Source organism: Microcaecilia unicolor, chromosome 4 (genome assembly GCF_901765095.1).
Source record: "Microcaecilia unicolor chromosome 4, aMicUni1.1, whole genome shotgun sequence".
NCBI classification, from domain to species: Eukaryota; Metazoa; Chordata; class Amphibia; order Gymnophiona; family Siphonopidae; genus Microcaecilia; species Microcaecilia unicolor.
In genome coordinates, this window is record NC_044034.1 from 287,514,155 (window position 1) to 287,530,340 (window position 16,186).

Consider the following 16,186-nt stretch of genomic DNA (forward strand, 5'->3'; position numbering starts at 1 on the left):
CAGGAGATGGGTCCGGCATTTCTAGCAGATGCCTTATATGATCTGTTAAGAGCCTCGGCCAAGTCTATGGCCATTGGGGTGGCTGTGAGGAGATCTCTGTGACTCTAAGGTTGGTTAGCGGATGCTGCCTCCAAGTCCAAGCTTAGTAAGTTTCCTTTTAGGGGCTCTTTTTTGTTCGACGATGACATGGAAAAGTTGGTTTGCAGTCTACAGGAGACCAAAGACCCCAGGCTACCGGAAGATAGGCCTAAAGTGTTGGGTTGTGGTACAGCGTCTTCCCCGAGGTAGAGACAGAGATTTTTGTTGCTTTCGGTCCGGTAAGGCAGCTCCGATGCAGTGCTCTCATTTTTTCCAAAGAAGTCAATCCTTTTTGGGGGGGAGAGCACATAAGAGGAATAAGGACTCCGGTTCCTCGTTTCAGTCTCCTTCCAGCCCTGACCAACGAAGGTGTCGGGGCCCAACCTCTGGTACCCGTAGGAGCGCTTTTGGCATAGTTCTTCCAGAGGTGGACCCAGATTACCTCCGACCAGTGGGTACTAGAGGTTATTCGAGAAGGGTATGCCTTAGAATTTGCCCAGCGTCTTCTGGATGCATTTCCGGAGTCTCCTTGTTTGTCGAGTGCCAAGGTGTCTATTGTCAGGGGCACTCTAGATTGCCTAGTCTCCCTTCAGGTTATTTGTCCTGTGCCTGCGGAAGAACTCCGACAGGGTTTGCATTCCATTTACTTTGTGGTTCCCAAGAAAGAAGGTTCTTTCCAACCGATCCTGGACCTCAAGGTGGTCAATCGAACTCTCAAGGTTTCCTCGTTCAGTATGGAGACTCTGCGATCAGTCATCGTGGCAGTCCGGCCGGGGGAGTTCTTGACAGCTTTAAGATCTGACCGAGGCGTATCGGCATATCCCTATTCGCCCCCTGCATCAACGGTTTCTCTGTTTTGCGATTCTCAGTCAGCATTTCTAGTTTTGAGCGCTTCTCTTTGGCCTGGCAATGGCCCCTCGAACTTTCACTAAGGTGATGGTAGTGGTAGTGGCGGCCCTGCGGAAGGAAGGGATTTTAGTCCATCCATATCTGGACGATTGGCTTATCCAGGCGAAGTCCTTCCAGGAGAGTTTGCAGAACACGAACCGTGTAGTGAAATTTCTGGAGTTCCTTGGTTGGGTAGTCAATGCGCATAAGAGTCGTCTACAACCTTCTCAGACCTTGGACTATCTGGGTGTGCGTTTCGACACTCGGCAGGGCAGAGTGTTGCTCACTCCAGCGCGAATTCTCAAGCTCCAGGTTTTGGTCCAGCACTTCCTCCAGATCTCTCTTCGGCACAGCTCTATCTCCAAGACCTGGGTTCCATGGCAGCGACAATAGACAGTTCCTTGGGCCAGAGGTCAAATGCATTCTTTATAGAGAGCCCTCCTGTCCAGGTGGTCTCCTCAGAAAGAATCTCTTTTGAGGAGGCTGCCACTTTTGATGCAGGAGCACAGCAGTCTTTGTTAGTGGTTCTGAACACCCAATCTGTCCAAGGGAATGCTCTTGGATCCCCCGCAGTGGATGGTAGTCACAACAGAAGCCAGTCTCAAGGGCTGGGGGGGGGGGACTCATTGTCAGGGCAAGTATGCTCAGGGGCTGTGGTCGCTGGAAGCAGCGACCTTGTCCATCAATCTTTTGAAAACCAGAGCTATTCATCTGGCACTCCAGGGGTTTCTACCTCTGCTCGACCGTCCAGTCCGCATAATGTCAGACAACGAGACAGCAGTGACGTATGTCAACAGTCAAGGGGGTATCAGAAGTCTCCGGTTGGAACAGGAGACGGCTCAACTCATGAGCTGGGCGGAATTGCATCTACAGGCTCTTTCGGCAGCGCATGTAGCGGAAACAATGTCCAGGCAGACTTCCTTAGTCGCAACACCTTAGATCCCAGGGAGTGAGCACTCAGCAACATAGCATTCCAGTCAGTAGTGCATTCCTGGGGGTTGCCAGTCATGGATCTGTTCGCCACAGCGTCCAATGCGAAGGTGCCCAGGTTCTTCAGTCGCCGGAAGGAATCTTACGGCTTGGCTCTTGAGCAGGCACGGTTGCCTAAGAGGGGCTACTCGGCCAGTGTAGTGTCCACTATGCTGCAGTCTCGCCAGTTTCACTGCGGAAGTGGTAGATGTGAAAATCAGTAGAAGAATGTAAGAATAAGGGAAGTGGAGGAGCTGTCTAGTGGTTAGAACCCTAGGCTGACAAAGAAGATTGGTAGAAATCCCACTGCTGTTCTTTGTGATCCTGGGCAAGTTGCTTAACCCTCCATTACACCTCAGGTACAAACTTAGATTGTAAGCCCTCCGGGGACTAAGAAATACCTTGTGTACCGAATATAACTTGCCTTGAGCTACTACTAAAAAAGATGTGAGCATAAATAAAAAATAAAAATAAAAGACAAACACAAAGGGAGCTTACTGGTGGAAAGAAAGACCATAGATTAAGCAACACTTGCAACAGCACAGTAGATAGATAGAAAAAAGCAGGTAAGATGATTCTGATCTGCCAAAATCTCTGGGCCCGATATTTAAAGAGGTTTAACTGGTCAGGAGAGGCTCCAGCCTGGTTAAACCTCACTGACTGGCTATTTGGCAATATTCAGTGTGGGTAGTGCCACTGAATATTACCTCTGACCAGTGGTGTGCTGGTAAATGTTTAATAGGAGCTCTCTAAAACATAGTAACATAGTAACATAGTAGATGACGGCAGAAAAAGACCTGCACGGTCCATCTAGTCTGCCCACGATAAACTCATGTGTATACCTTACCTTGATATGTACCTGTCTTTTTCAGGGCACAGACCATATAAGTCTGTGCAGCAGTATTTCCCGCCTCCCAACCACCAGTCCCGCCTCCCATCACCGGCTCCGGCACAGACCCCGTATAAGTCTGCCCTCCCCCATCCTAGCCTCTCAACCACCAACCCCTCTTCCCCCCGCCACCCAATTTCAGCTAAGCTTCTGTGGATCCATTCCTTCTGCACAGGATTCCTTTATGCCTGTCCCACGCATGCTTGAATTCCGTTACCGTTTTCATCTCCACCACCTCCCGCGGGAGGGCATTCCAAGCGTTCACCACCCTCTCCGTGAAGAAATACTTCCTGACATCTTTCCTGAGTCTGCCCCCCTTCAATCTCATTTCATGTCCTCTCGTACTACCGCCTTCCCCTCTCCGGAAAAGATTCGTTTGCGGATTAATACCTTTCAAATATTTGAACGTCTGTATCATATCACCCCTGTTCCTCCTTTCCTCCAGAGTATACATGTTCAGGTCAGCAAGTCTCTCTTCATACGTCTTGGAACGCAACTCCCATACCATCCTTGTAGCTTTTCTTTGTACCGCTTCCATTTTTTTAACATCCTTCGCAAGGTATGGCCTCCAAAACTGAACACAATACTCCAGGTGGGGCCTCACCAACGTCTTATACAGGGGCATTAAAACCTCCTTTTTTCTGCTGGTCACACCTCTCTCTATACAGCCTAGCAACCTTCTCGCTACGGCCACCGCCTTGTCGCACTGTTTCATAGGCTTTAGGTCCTCAGATACTATCACCCCAAGATCCCTCTCCCCGTCCGTGACTATCAGGCTCTCCCCACCTAACACATACGCCTCCCTTGGATTTCTACTCCCTAAGTGCATCACTTTGCATTTCTTCGCATTGAATTTTAATTGCCAAACGTTAGACCATTGTTCCAGCTTCTTCAGATCTTTTTTCATGTTTTCCACTCCCTCCGGGGTGTCCACTCTGTTGCAAATCTTGGTGTCATCCGCAAAAAGGCAAACTTTACCTTGTAACCCTTCGGCAATGTCACTCACAAATATATTGAACAGAATGGGCCCCAGCACCGATCCCTGAGGCACTCCACTACTCACCTTTCCCTCCTCCGAGCGAACTCCATTCACTACCACCCTCTGGCGTCTGCCCGTCAACCAGTTCCTAATCCAGTTCACCACTTCGGGTCCTATCTTCAGCCCTTCTAGTTTATTCAAGAGCCTCCTGTGGGGAACCGTGTCAAAAGCCTTGCTGAAATCTAAGTAGATGACGTCCATAGCACGTCCTTGATTTAGTTCTCCCGTCACCCAGTCAAAGAATTCAATGAGATTCGTTTGGCACGACTTCCCTTTGGTGAAACCATGTTGTCTCGGATCTTGCAACTTATTGGCTTCCAGGAAATTCACTATCCTTTCCTTCAGCATGGCTTCCATTACTTTTCCAATAACCGAAGTGAGGCTTACCGGCCTGTAGTTTCCAGCTTCTTCCCTATCCCCACTTTTGTGAAGAGGGACCACCTCCGCCATTCTCCAATCCCTCGGAACCTCTCCCGTCTCCAAGGATTTATTAAACAAATCTTTAAGAGGACCCGCCAGAACCTCTCTGAGCTCCCTCAGTATTCTGGGGTGGATCCCGTCCGGCCCCATGGCTTTGTCCACCTTTAGCTTTCCAAGTTGTTCATATACACTCTCTTCCGTGAACGGTGCTCTATCCACTTCGTTTTCAGGTGTACTTTTGCCAGTCCCTCTCGGTCCTTCCCCAGGATTTTCTTCAGTAAAAACAGAACAAAAGTATCTATTTAGCAAATTGGCTTTTTCTTCATCATTTTCTACATAGCGTTTTGCTGTATCTTTTAGTCTCACAATCCCCTTTTTAGTCTTTCTCCTTTCACTAATATACCTGAAGAAGTTTTTGTCTCCCCTCCGTACATTTCTAGCCATTTGTTCTTCCGCTTGCGCCTTCGCCAGACGTACCTCTCTCTTGGCTTCTTTCAGTTTCATCCGGTATTCCTCCCCGTGTTCCTCTACTTGAGATTTTTTGTATTTCTGGAACGCTAACTCTTTAGCCTTTATTTTCTCAGCCACTTGCTTTGAAAACCATATCGGTTTCCTTTTTCTCTTGCTTTTATTTACCCTCCTTACATAAAGGTCTGTGGCCCTGTTTATTACTTCTTTTAGCCTGGACCACTGTCCTTCCACTTCTCTTATGTCCTCCCAGCCCATCAGCTCCTTCCTCAGGTATTCTTCCATTTTGTTAAAGTCAGCTCGCTTGAAATCCAGGACTTTGAGTTTGGAGTGGCCGCCATCCACATGAGCTGTTACATCAAAACAAACCGTTTGATGGTCACTGTTTCCCAGGTGTGCAGCCACTCGGACATTTGACACACTATCCCCATTCGTGAGCACCAGATCCAACGTGGCTCCCTCCCTCGTGGGTTCGTTCACCATTTGTCTGAGCAGAGCACTTTGGAAAGCATCCACAATCTCTCTACTCCTTTCCGATTTTGCAGACGGAACCTTCCAATCTACATCCGGCAGATTAAAATCTCCCAACAGCAGCACCTCTCTTTTCTTCCCCAACTTTTGAATATCAGCGATCAGATCTTTATCTAGTTCTTCCAATTGTGTCGGGGGTCTATATACAACACCCACGTGGACCAAGGTTCTATCCTCTCTTTTTAAGGTGATCCATATTGCTTCTTCCTTTCCCCACTTCCCTGTCATTTCAGTTGCTGCGATATCATCTCTCACATACAGAGCTACTCCTCCACCTTTACGTCCCTCTCTATCCTTCCTAAAAAGATTATAGCCTGGTATGTTTACATCCCATTCATGGGAACAATGGAGCCATGTCTCTGTGACTGCAACTATGTCCAAGTCAGTCTCCAACATCAGGGCTTGAAGGTCATGAATTTTATTGCTTAGACTGTGAGCATTTGTGGTCATTGCTTTCCAACTACATTTCCTTGTTTGTGTTTTGGGTTTAGTGATTTGTGAGTGTCTTTTGTCTTTGGGTACCTTCTCCTCTTTTTGTTCCCTCTTCTTTGCTTTTTCTTTTTTTTCTGCTTCAATTTTAGTTTCAGGAACATCACAGTGCTGTAGTGGAGCAAAAGAATTTTGTAGTGGCAACACTTGTGCGGGTGGATGCTTCTGTGTCACATGACGAATTCTGCCTGAGCCTACTGTGAGCCATCTGTTCCTTTGTGGTTTTATTCTCTGAGGCAGTGGTGAGAAGTTATGATTCTGCACAGTCCTATAAGTTGCTTTAATTGCATCTAATTCTTGCATTACTTATATAGCTCTTGTTTTAAAGTAGATAGCTGAAGGCAGATAGGACAAGCTTTAAGTTTCCAGATGATTGGCCTTGAAACCAAAGCAGCACAATTATTGCAGAGAATAAAAGTCATCCTGATTGGTTGAAATGGGTATGAACAGGTGTACTATGTTGGAGTATCTGCCTGCAAGACTGCCTGTGTATGACTGTGGAGTAAAGTTAATAAGGTTTGGTTTGTCTATAAATGAGTGGACAACCCTGGGGTGGGTGGGTTGTGGGGAGGGTGGGTGGGATTATAAGTCCCAATGGGTCAGCTTAAGTGCTGCTATCAAGGGAATTCTCTAGTTGAATGGACCAAAATGGTAGTGTCTGATCCAGCACTTTACAATTTATTATACTTTTTAAAACTGCCCTAAGATATTAATAACTTTCCTTTTAAATAAATCTAGATATTGCCAATAATTATAGCAGTGTCAGCTATGTAAAAATGCCCCTCCCCTCTATCAGAGTTTGGCAGGAACAGAAAGAAAGAAAATAAGACAAAGAGAGGTTTCCCAGTGCTAATTAAATTGATTAAGCAACAAGCCTTAAAAATTTTAGACAATATCAGGTAGGTTTCTCACCTAATGCCAGTCAATTTGAGAAGAGTATGGGATTTAGGAGTCAGAATAAACCTGTCCTTTTTGTAGGAGCTTGGTTCAGTCCCAGCACCTAATGCCAGTCAATTTGAGAAGAGTATGGGATTTAGGAGTCAGAATAAACCTGTCCTTTTTGTAGGAGCTTGGTTCAGTCCCAGCACCTAATGCCAGTCAATTTGAGAAGAGTATGGGATTTAGGAGTCAGAATAAACCTGTCCTTTTTGTAGGAGCTTGGTTCAGTCCCATCACCTTTAGTTTGAGTCCAACCCTCCCTTTAGTTTGAGTCCAACCACCCGCAGATATGTATGTAACTATTATTTATTTATTGCATTTGTATCCCACGTTTTCCCACCTCTTTGCGGGCTCAATGTGGCTTACAATACATCATGAGTAACAGAAATACATGAAAAAGTATACATGTAATGATGACTGTAGGATTTTGGGTGGTATGATAATGATAGTACATAACGGTGTTTCAACAAGTTAAACATATTAAGAAATATACAAGAAATATATAAGAATTGTATAGGAAAGAATACATTAGTAGTAATTACAAGATCTTGGGTATCATAATGGTAAAAAACATGATATAGTAGAGGTAATTTTGGATACGTGTATAGGAGTTTATATTTGTTGATCATTGTTGTATGCCTTATTAAAGAGATGATTCTTCAGTAGAATTCGGAAGTTAGCTAATTCATGGATTGTTTTTAATTTGTGCGGTAACGCATTCCAAATTTGTGTGCTCAGGTAGGAAAAGGTTGACGCATACATTAGTTTGTATTTGAGACCTTTGCAATTTGGGAAATGGAGATTGAGGAATATGCGGGATGATTTCCTAGCGTTCCTGTGTGGTAGGTCTATCAGGTCTGACATATAGGTTGGTACGTCTCCATGAATAATTTTATGAACAAGGGTGCATACTTTGAACGTAATACGTTCTTTAAGTGGAAGCCAGTGCATCTTTTTTCGTAGGGGTTTGGCGCTTTCGTATTTTGCCTTTCCGAATATGAGTCTGGCTGCAGTGTTTTGAGCTGGTACATTTTACTGGTACAAATGATATGCAAAGGCAGCAACCAACTTACAAATAATATTAAAAATACAGTATTCTTGGAGATCACGTGACGCCATGCCGGAGAGAGGACGCATGTAAAGCACTCTCCGACCTCGATCCTTGCCCCCCCTAAGATTCGGGCTATTTACAACCCTAAAACGCCAGCTTGAACAACATCGGAAGGAAGGTTGAAGTCCTGGCAATCGTTGCGGGAGCCAGGTAAAGAAATGACAACAAAAGCAAGCACCAAGGAACGCTTGCGGCAGAAATCGGCGGATACAAAGATGGCGGCCTCACCCAGCATGATCGGCTCCTCGGTCTCATCCACGTGGGTCGCCGAAATAACGGCTGAAATGACCACGGTACTAGAAGAGCTTCTGGAAAGGAGATTATCACCCATAGACTCTAAATTAGAGAAGCTACAGACCCGCATGGAGGACTTGACGCGGGAATGCATAGCGTTCCAGACCCGAACGAGTGAAGTGGAAGATCGGGTCACAGAAGTGGAAGCCGGACAAAAACAACTGCGGGAACAAATAGAAACGATGGAACAAAAAATAGAGGACCTTGAAAACCGGTCCCGAAGAAATAACTTACGATTAGTGGGATTCCCCGAAGCCATAGGAGGCAGAGATCTGGTGGGGGTTTTGGAGCGCTGGCTCACAGCAAGAGTAAAATTCCCAGACACCATCGGCCCCCTGAGAGTGGAAAGAGCCCACCGACTAGGGGTACGTCGAGAGCAAGCCGCTAAGCCGCGAGTTATAATCCTGAAGGTGTTAAACTTCGCCCATAAACAGTGGATCCTACAAGCCGCGAGGAATGAGAACACTCTGCAGTATGAGCAGAAGAAGATTCTTTGCTTTCAGGACTACTCGATGGGGGTAGCAGAGAAAAGACGTGCTTTTTCCCCAATCTGCTCACAATTATTTAACCTGAAGATTCGCTTCGCGTTGTTATACCCAGCGCGATTGAGAGTCACCCATAATGGGGTAATTCATCTCTATGAATCGGTGGAAGAAGCAAAAGGATTTCTACAGCGGCTGGAGAAGGGAGAGGTGACCGAAACCAGCACTGCTTCCCCATCTTAAGCAGACACCGATCAGCAAACGCAAGAACTGTTTGGGGAAGTTAAATGTCAGTTTGGAGCCCCAAATATGCTTCCCCATCTTAAGCAGACACCGATCAGCAAACGCAAGAACTGTTTGGGGAAGTTAAATGTCAGTTTGGAGCCCCAAATATGAGGGACTTGGAAACTATAAGATCTAAAGAGAAAGAGAGGATCTGGAGTAGGAGCAAGGCCAGCACCTCCAGACGTGAGAACAGAATTGTTTAAGAAATGTTAAGTTGTTTTTCTGTTTTTCCTTCACCTGTTTGTAGATGCTGGGGACCATGAAGAGAACATACTGAGGGGAAGGGATGAAAACAAAGCAATACTGGTATAGATGAAATGCAAATGAGGGGTCTCCCAAAACATGCAAAATGAGTCTTGAACAATGTATTGAGATGATGTATAGGAGGTTCCCATTTGTTTCACTATCTTTCGTCCTTCCTTTCCCCTTTCTGTTTTTGAAGGTACGGCTTTAATGATGGTAAACACAAAGAAATGAGATGCAGGGTTATAATGCTAATGTTCTGAACAATGCAGGGGGGGAGGATTGGAGGCGTTAAAAGTGATTGGTCCCTTCCTGAGGGACACAAGTCTGGGGGAATGGGGAATGAGATGGGAAGAGGGAGGAAACAGGCAAAGGGGGGGGAAAAGAGGGCAAGGGGGGAATTAGAGGGGGGTAGGCGGTCAACCAATGTATGGGGGAAAAAGAAAGATCAAGGGCAAGGGGTGAATCATGAACGATGTCAGGAACGGAGGGGCATAGGCTGGGATGCCCTTCTGCAAGAAGAAGTTGATTTAGTAGCGAGGCAGACACGATACAATTCATCTATAGATTATGGTTAGATGTGTCACCTGGAATGTGGGAGGTATCAACTCACCGATTAAAAGAACAAAAATATTGCAGCATTTGCAGAGACATAAAATAGACATCGCTTTGCTACAAGAAACACACCTTAGCCAAGAAGAACACACTAAGTTAAAGACATGGTGGGTGGAGGAATGTATTTCAGCAGCAGCACAGGGGAAGAAAGGAGGAGTGGCGGTGCTAATTAGGAAAGGGGTAGCAGCGGCAGTCCGACTTCTCAAAGGAGATCCAAAGGGCAGATATGTGTTGGTGGAGGTGGAGATGGCGGGCCAAAAGATCCTAATTTGTAACCTCTATGCACCAAATCAATATGACAAGCAATTTTACAACCAAGTAATAGCCCATCTTCTCCAACACTCTAAAACTCATACACTAGTGGGGGGAGACTTTAACACGGTGTGGGATCCCTCAATAGACAGCTCTAGGGGGCAGAGGAGTGATAACACGGCGTCCAATAAGGGCCTGAAGCGACTAGGACAGATGATGGACTTAGTAGATACGTGGAGAGTCCTACATCCGGGTGAGCGGGATTACACCCACCATGCACGGGCGCATACATCTCAAGCTAGAATAGACTACATACTCACATCAGAAGCCATGTTTGGAGGGATCAGAGAAGTAAATATAGGGCCTTACACGATATCAGACCATGCATGGGTGTATATAGAGTGGAACATGGGAGACACGGGATCTGGGGGCGGCTCTTGGCAGTTCCCACTAGAGTTGTTCAATGATAGGACATTCAGAGAGAAATTAAAGGAACGATGGGAAGATTATATGGCTCTGAACACACAACATACAGGAGACCCGGTTTTGTTTTGGGATGCAGCAAAGGCAGTACTACGTGGGGAAATAATTAGTTACTATCACCATCTGAAGAAAGCCCGAAACAGGGAAATTTTGCGTTTGAGTGCATTGGTCTGTCAAGCCCGGAAAGCATATGGACAGAGACAAACAGACGCCCACCGTAGCAAACTCTTAGAAACACAGACGGCACTCAACATGTTGTTACACCAGCGGGCATCTAAATCTCAGCTGTACTACAAATATCAGCTACACAGGTTCGGCAATAAGGCAGGGCGTCTGATGGCTAGACTGGCTAATCCAAGAGGCAGTAAGAGACAAATACTCCAAATACGGGGAGGGCAGGGAAAGATAGAGACTAAGGCTGAGCAAATCTGCCAAACTTTCGCCGCATTCTATAGTAAACTCTACGCAAAGCCGGAAGAGCAAGGATTGCCAGAGTCTATGTATTTAGACAATTTAAACTTACCATCTATTAGTCAGCAAGATAGAGACAAAATGAACAAGCCAGTTGAAGTGGAGGAAGTGTTACTGGGGATAGCACAAGGAAAACGGCAAAAAGCACCAGGCCCAGATGGGCTAAGAATAGAATTTTATAAAATATTAGGAGACAGCATTGCCCCAACTTTGACCAATTATTTTAATAAAATGATAGATATGGAGCAATCGCCGGATGGATTGGCTTTGGCGCAAATAGTGGTGCTACCAAAACCGGGGAGAGACTTATTAAATCCGGAGTCATATCGTCCGATTTCTCTTCTGAATGTGGATTTTAAATTGTTGGCAAAAATAATGGCTAACCGGATAAAAAGAGTACTGCCAAGGTTAATACATGAGGCACAAGTGGGCTTCGTAGAAGGCAGAGTAATAGCTAAAAACCTCAGGAAAATCATAGCGGCCTTGGAAATGCGGAGGCGCAGGGGCGCCCAGTCTCTACTTATCAGTTTTGATGCCGAAAAGGCTTTTGATAGAGTACACTGGGCGTTCCTGTTCGCGACGCTGGAAAAATATGGGTTTAACGGCAGGTTTTTGGCGGCAGTACGGACCCTATATCATAGGCCGAAGGCAAAAATAAGAGTCAATGGGGTGGAATCAGAGGAGTTCTTAATACAACGGGGAACTCGTCAGGGGTGCCCCTTATCCCCGATGCTATTTGTCTTGACTCTTGATCCATTGATTCGAGAGATAATAGAGAACCCGTTAGTAAAGGGGATACAAATGGGGCGTTCAGTATTCAAAATAGCGGCCTTTGCGGATGACCTATTAGTTATGATCACGGAACCGCGGGCATCCCTCTCGGCGTTAATGGAAATTCTAAAAGAATATGGAGACTATGCAGGCCTTAAGCTGAATTTAGCAAAATCTGAAGCGCTAGCTTCATCGCAAACAGTTAAGCAATTATGGAATCAGGATTTTCCCTTGAGATGGGCAGATAAACAATTTAAATATTTAGGAATCAGATTGACCATGGACTTAGAGAACTTATATGAGATTAACATCAACATCATGGTGGATGAGACTAAACGCCAGTTAGAGAAATGGGAAGGTCTCCCAATGACGCTGAGAGGCAGGATAAATCTAATTAGAATGGTAATACTCCCGAGATGGTTATACCTCATGCAGACGCTCCCCGTGAGAGTATTGAAGAGAGATCTGACGAGAGTCCAGAGGGTAATGAGTAGGTTTTGCTGGGCACAAAAGAAACCCAAAATGCAAACTCCGTTATTAGTGGGAGGATGGGGTCATAGAGGCCTAGGATTGCCAAATCTGGCCGGATATAATCAGGCATGTCTATTAAGGCATATAGGAGACTGGGTTGGCCAGACTAACTTATTTACACCGCTAGACGTAGAAGAAGAATATTTCGCCCCTTATGACATGGTCACTTTGCTGCATCTGAAACAGGACCGGCTCCCGGCTCACCTCAGACGCTGTTTATTGCTTCAACCGTTGAAGGCAGCATGGAGGGTGATGATTAAAAAGTTGGGAGGGAGTGCCACAACATCAGAGCTCTTATCATTGAGAGGGAACCCGAATTTTGAACCAGGTCAAAATAATTCGGTATTTTTCAGATGGGGACAACTAGGAATTATAAGAGTGGAGCATTTATTAGGAGCTGGAGCGACAATTATCCCGTTTGAGCAACTGCAGGCACAGATTGGGGCTACATGGGGAGACCGATTCGCTTATGCCCAAGCCAAACACTACATCTTAGCCCTACACCAATCAGATTTACAGAGGAAAATAGGGGGTAAAGTACGGACATTCTTCCAACTCATGGAGGCGACGGGGGTGACAGTATCAATCATATATAAAATGCTGCAGAAACGAACTCCACCACACAACTTAAACTATGTCATACAAAAGTGGGAAAAAGAATCGGGAACCACTCTAGCGGGATGGGACATTGGGACAACACTGGCACATATCCCGACCCTCACTATAGATGAGAGACTTAGAGAATGTGGATTTAGAGTGGTGGTGAGGGCCTACATGTCTGGACGGCAACGGGGACACATAGGCGGCACAGCAGCGGAGAAATGTGTTAAATGTGATCACATGCCCCACACTCTATACCATGCCTTTTGGGGATGTCCAAGAGTGAAAGCTTTTTGGGGAGAGATCCAGAGATTTATGTCTCTTATAGTAAAGAAGCCCGTGGATGGAACCTGGGATCATTATGTACTAGATACACAAACAGCATTCCAAGCGCAGACTGGGGGAGATAGAACATGGTGTCGCAAAGTATGTTTGGTGGCCAGAAAAACTATTTTACAAAATTGGACTTCACCAGACCCTCCGGCTTACTGGCATTGGAGAAACCAAGTGCACGAGTTGGCCACTTGGGAAGCCAGGGAAGCAAAGGGATCACCGAAACGGAAGAAAAGTTTTGTAAAGATCTGGGATCATTACATACAAGAACTAAACCCGCAAGGACGAAGTCTGCTTCTTAATTTGCTGTGACCCTGACATGGGGAGTGAATCCCCCTACAAAACAGCCCTACATATAAGGTTGACATGCAGGGAAGGGGAGGGAGGGACCCCCCGGGCTATCAGAACCAAGCCCGGAGGGGATAAGGGAATATAGGAGATACTAAAAGAGCACTGAACATGTAGGCTAGTTGGATGAATGAATACCAAGGGGATGGGAGGGGAGGCGGGGAGGGAGAGGCTGAGGAGAAAGGGAGGGGGGGAAATGGCAAGTGTAAAGAACTTGATCAGAATTGATTTGGCTTATAGAGCATAAGCTGTTGATGATTTAGCCTAGTAAGAAGCAGTGTATGATAAATATGCTAAATGCTAATAAACGTGTTCAACCATTAAAACTCATAGACAATTAAGGGGGTAGAGGGAACTAGGACGGGGGAGAAAAATGTTAAAAAGTTTTGAATACTGTTCAGTAATGTGTGTGATTTATGCAGCATAATTCAGTTGGGAAATGTGTCAAGTAAAATGTACTGTTTGGAATTAATATGCTGAAATGATAATAAAAACTGTTTAAACATAAAATACAGTATTCTTTACTGTAAATTCCCAAATGGCCAATTGATTTTCGCAGAATATTTTGGTTGATTTTTGCTGCACTCGTATCTGTAGCCAACCTATGTTTGCTATTCATCCAAGAACCTTTTTCACAATAAATTTATTGACATTAAGTCTAACATATGATTTAATGTAAGACTATTTCTCACTCTATATACCAATATACCCACTACTGGAAAACTGAAACAAGCTGAACTTTTACGGATTCATACACAGACACTACATGCCAGCAGAATCCTTCACCTCAGTCTCACATACAGAATAGGGACAGACCCTCAACTGATACAAAATAGGGGGCCATAAAAAACATGCAGTTTTTCTCCTCTCTTCCTTTTCCCTCATCTCATCTCCTTCCTCACTCTTCCCTCACCTCCATCCATGTCCAGCATTTCTTCTCTCCTTTCCCTCTCCTCCATCCACCCTTGTCTAGCAGCCCTCCTCTCCCCTGCCCTCCATCCACCCATGTCCAGCGACCCCCCCCGTCCCCCCTGCCATCCACCCATGTCCAGCGATTCTCTCTTCCCCTGCCATCCACCCATGTCCAGCGACCCTCCTATCCCCCGTCCTCCCCTGCCATCCACCCATGTCCAGCAACCCCCCGTCCCCCCTGCCATCCACCCATGTCCAGCGACCCTCCTGTCCCCCCTGCCATCCACCCATGTCCAGAAACCCCCTGTCCCCCCTGCCATCCACACATGTCCAGCGATTCTCTCTTCCCCCTGCCATCTACCCATGTCCAGCGACCCTCCTGTCCCCCCCTGCCCTCCACCCATGTCCAGCAACCCCCCCTTCTCCCCTGCCCTCCACCCATGTCCAGCGATTCTCTCTTCCCCCTGCCATCTACCCATGTCCAGCGACCCTCCTGTCCCCCCTGCCCTCCCCTGCCAGCCACCCATGTCCAGCGATTCTCTCTTCCCCCTGCCATCCACCCATGTTCAGCGACCCTCCTGTCCCCCCTGCCATCCACCCATGTCCAACAACCCCCTTCTCCCCTGCCCTCCACCCATATCCAGCGACTATCCTCGTTTCCCTGCTCCCCCTCCCTCCAGCCACCCATACCCATCTGAGCCCCCCTCCCCGACCCAGTCCCCACCTGCCTACCAGCTCCGTGCCGACGACCCTCTTCTCCTGCCACCCAGCACTGTGATGACCCTATTTCTGCAAGGGTGGAACACAGCGAGGGAAGGCCGGCCGACGAGGCGATTTTTCTTCTTTTACAGGCAGACATGAGGCACCACTCCGCCGCTTCGTAGATTTTTTTTTAAGGCTGGGTCATCACGGTGCCGGGTGGCAGGAGAAGAGGGTCGTCGGCACGGAGCTGGTAGGCAGGTGGAGGGGACCTACAAAAAAGGTGCCGGTACGCTGTACTGGCGCATACCAGCACAAAAAGAGCACTGACTCTCCCTCTCATCCACACGCAGCTAGTCCTCTTCTCTCCCTCCCATACACGCAGCTCATCCTTTTCTCTCCCTCCCATCCACGCAGCTCATCCTTTACTCTCCCTCCCATCCACGCAGCTTGTCCCCTTCTCATCCACGCAGCTTGTCCTCTCCTGTGGTCTACCTTACACAGCCCTGGTAGTCCAGTGGTCAGCTGGGGCACTAGCGATCCTCTTACAGTCCTGTTCATAGTGTCCACACACTCTCCATACAGAAAATGACTGCCAGGATTTCTGTGGCAATCTTGTGAGACATTGTATGGGCAGGAGCATAGGATGGAGGATCACTCTTGCCCCAGCTGATCTGGCGCAACAACCAGTTCGCAGATTTTCAAAAAAATCTAACTGGCTCTTGTGAGCCAGCTCCAGCACATCACTGCCTCTGACCGCTCAAGCACTGTCCAGTTACTGCCGGGGCAGTCTGTGGGGATAGCCAGCACTTAACCAGCTAGTGGGGATATTCAGTCTGCAAACTGGCTAAGAAAGCAGATAAAGTTAGGACAGCAAAAAGTCTGTCTTAACTTTATCCGTGGAGCTAACCATGCACTGATCTGAATACTGGTTGCCTGGTTAACTTCCAGGTGGCAGCACATACCTGGATATTCAATGCCGGAGTCTGGACACGCTCAGCATTGATATCTGGGGTTAATTCAGCTAACAGCTATAAGTGGCTTAA

At 46.8% G+C, this 16,186-nt stretch overlaps 1 protein-coding gene across 1 annotated transcript in view; it reads right to left on the reverse strand.

The window, feature by feature from the left end:
* The window catches only part of SNRNP200 (small nuclear ribonucleoprotein U5 subunit 200), a 231,109-nt gene that overhangs the window by 85,301 nt on the left and 129,622 nt on the right, over window positions 1–16,186 (reverse strand).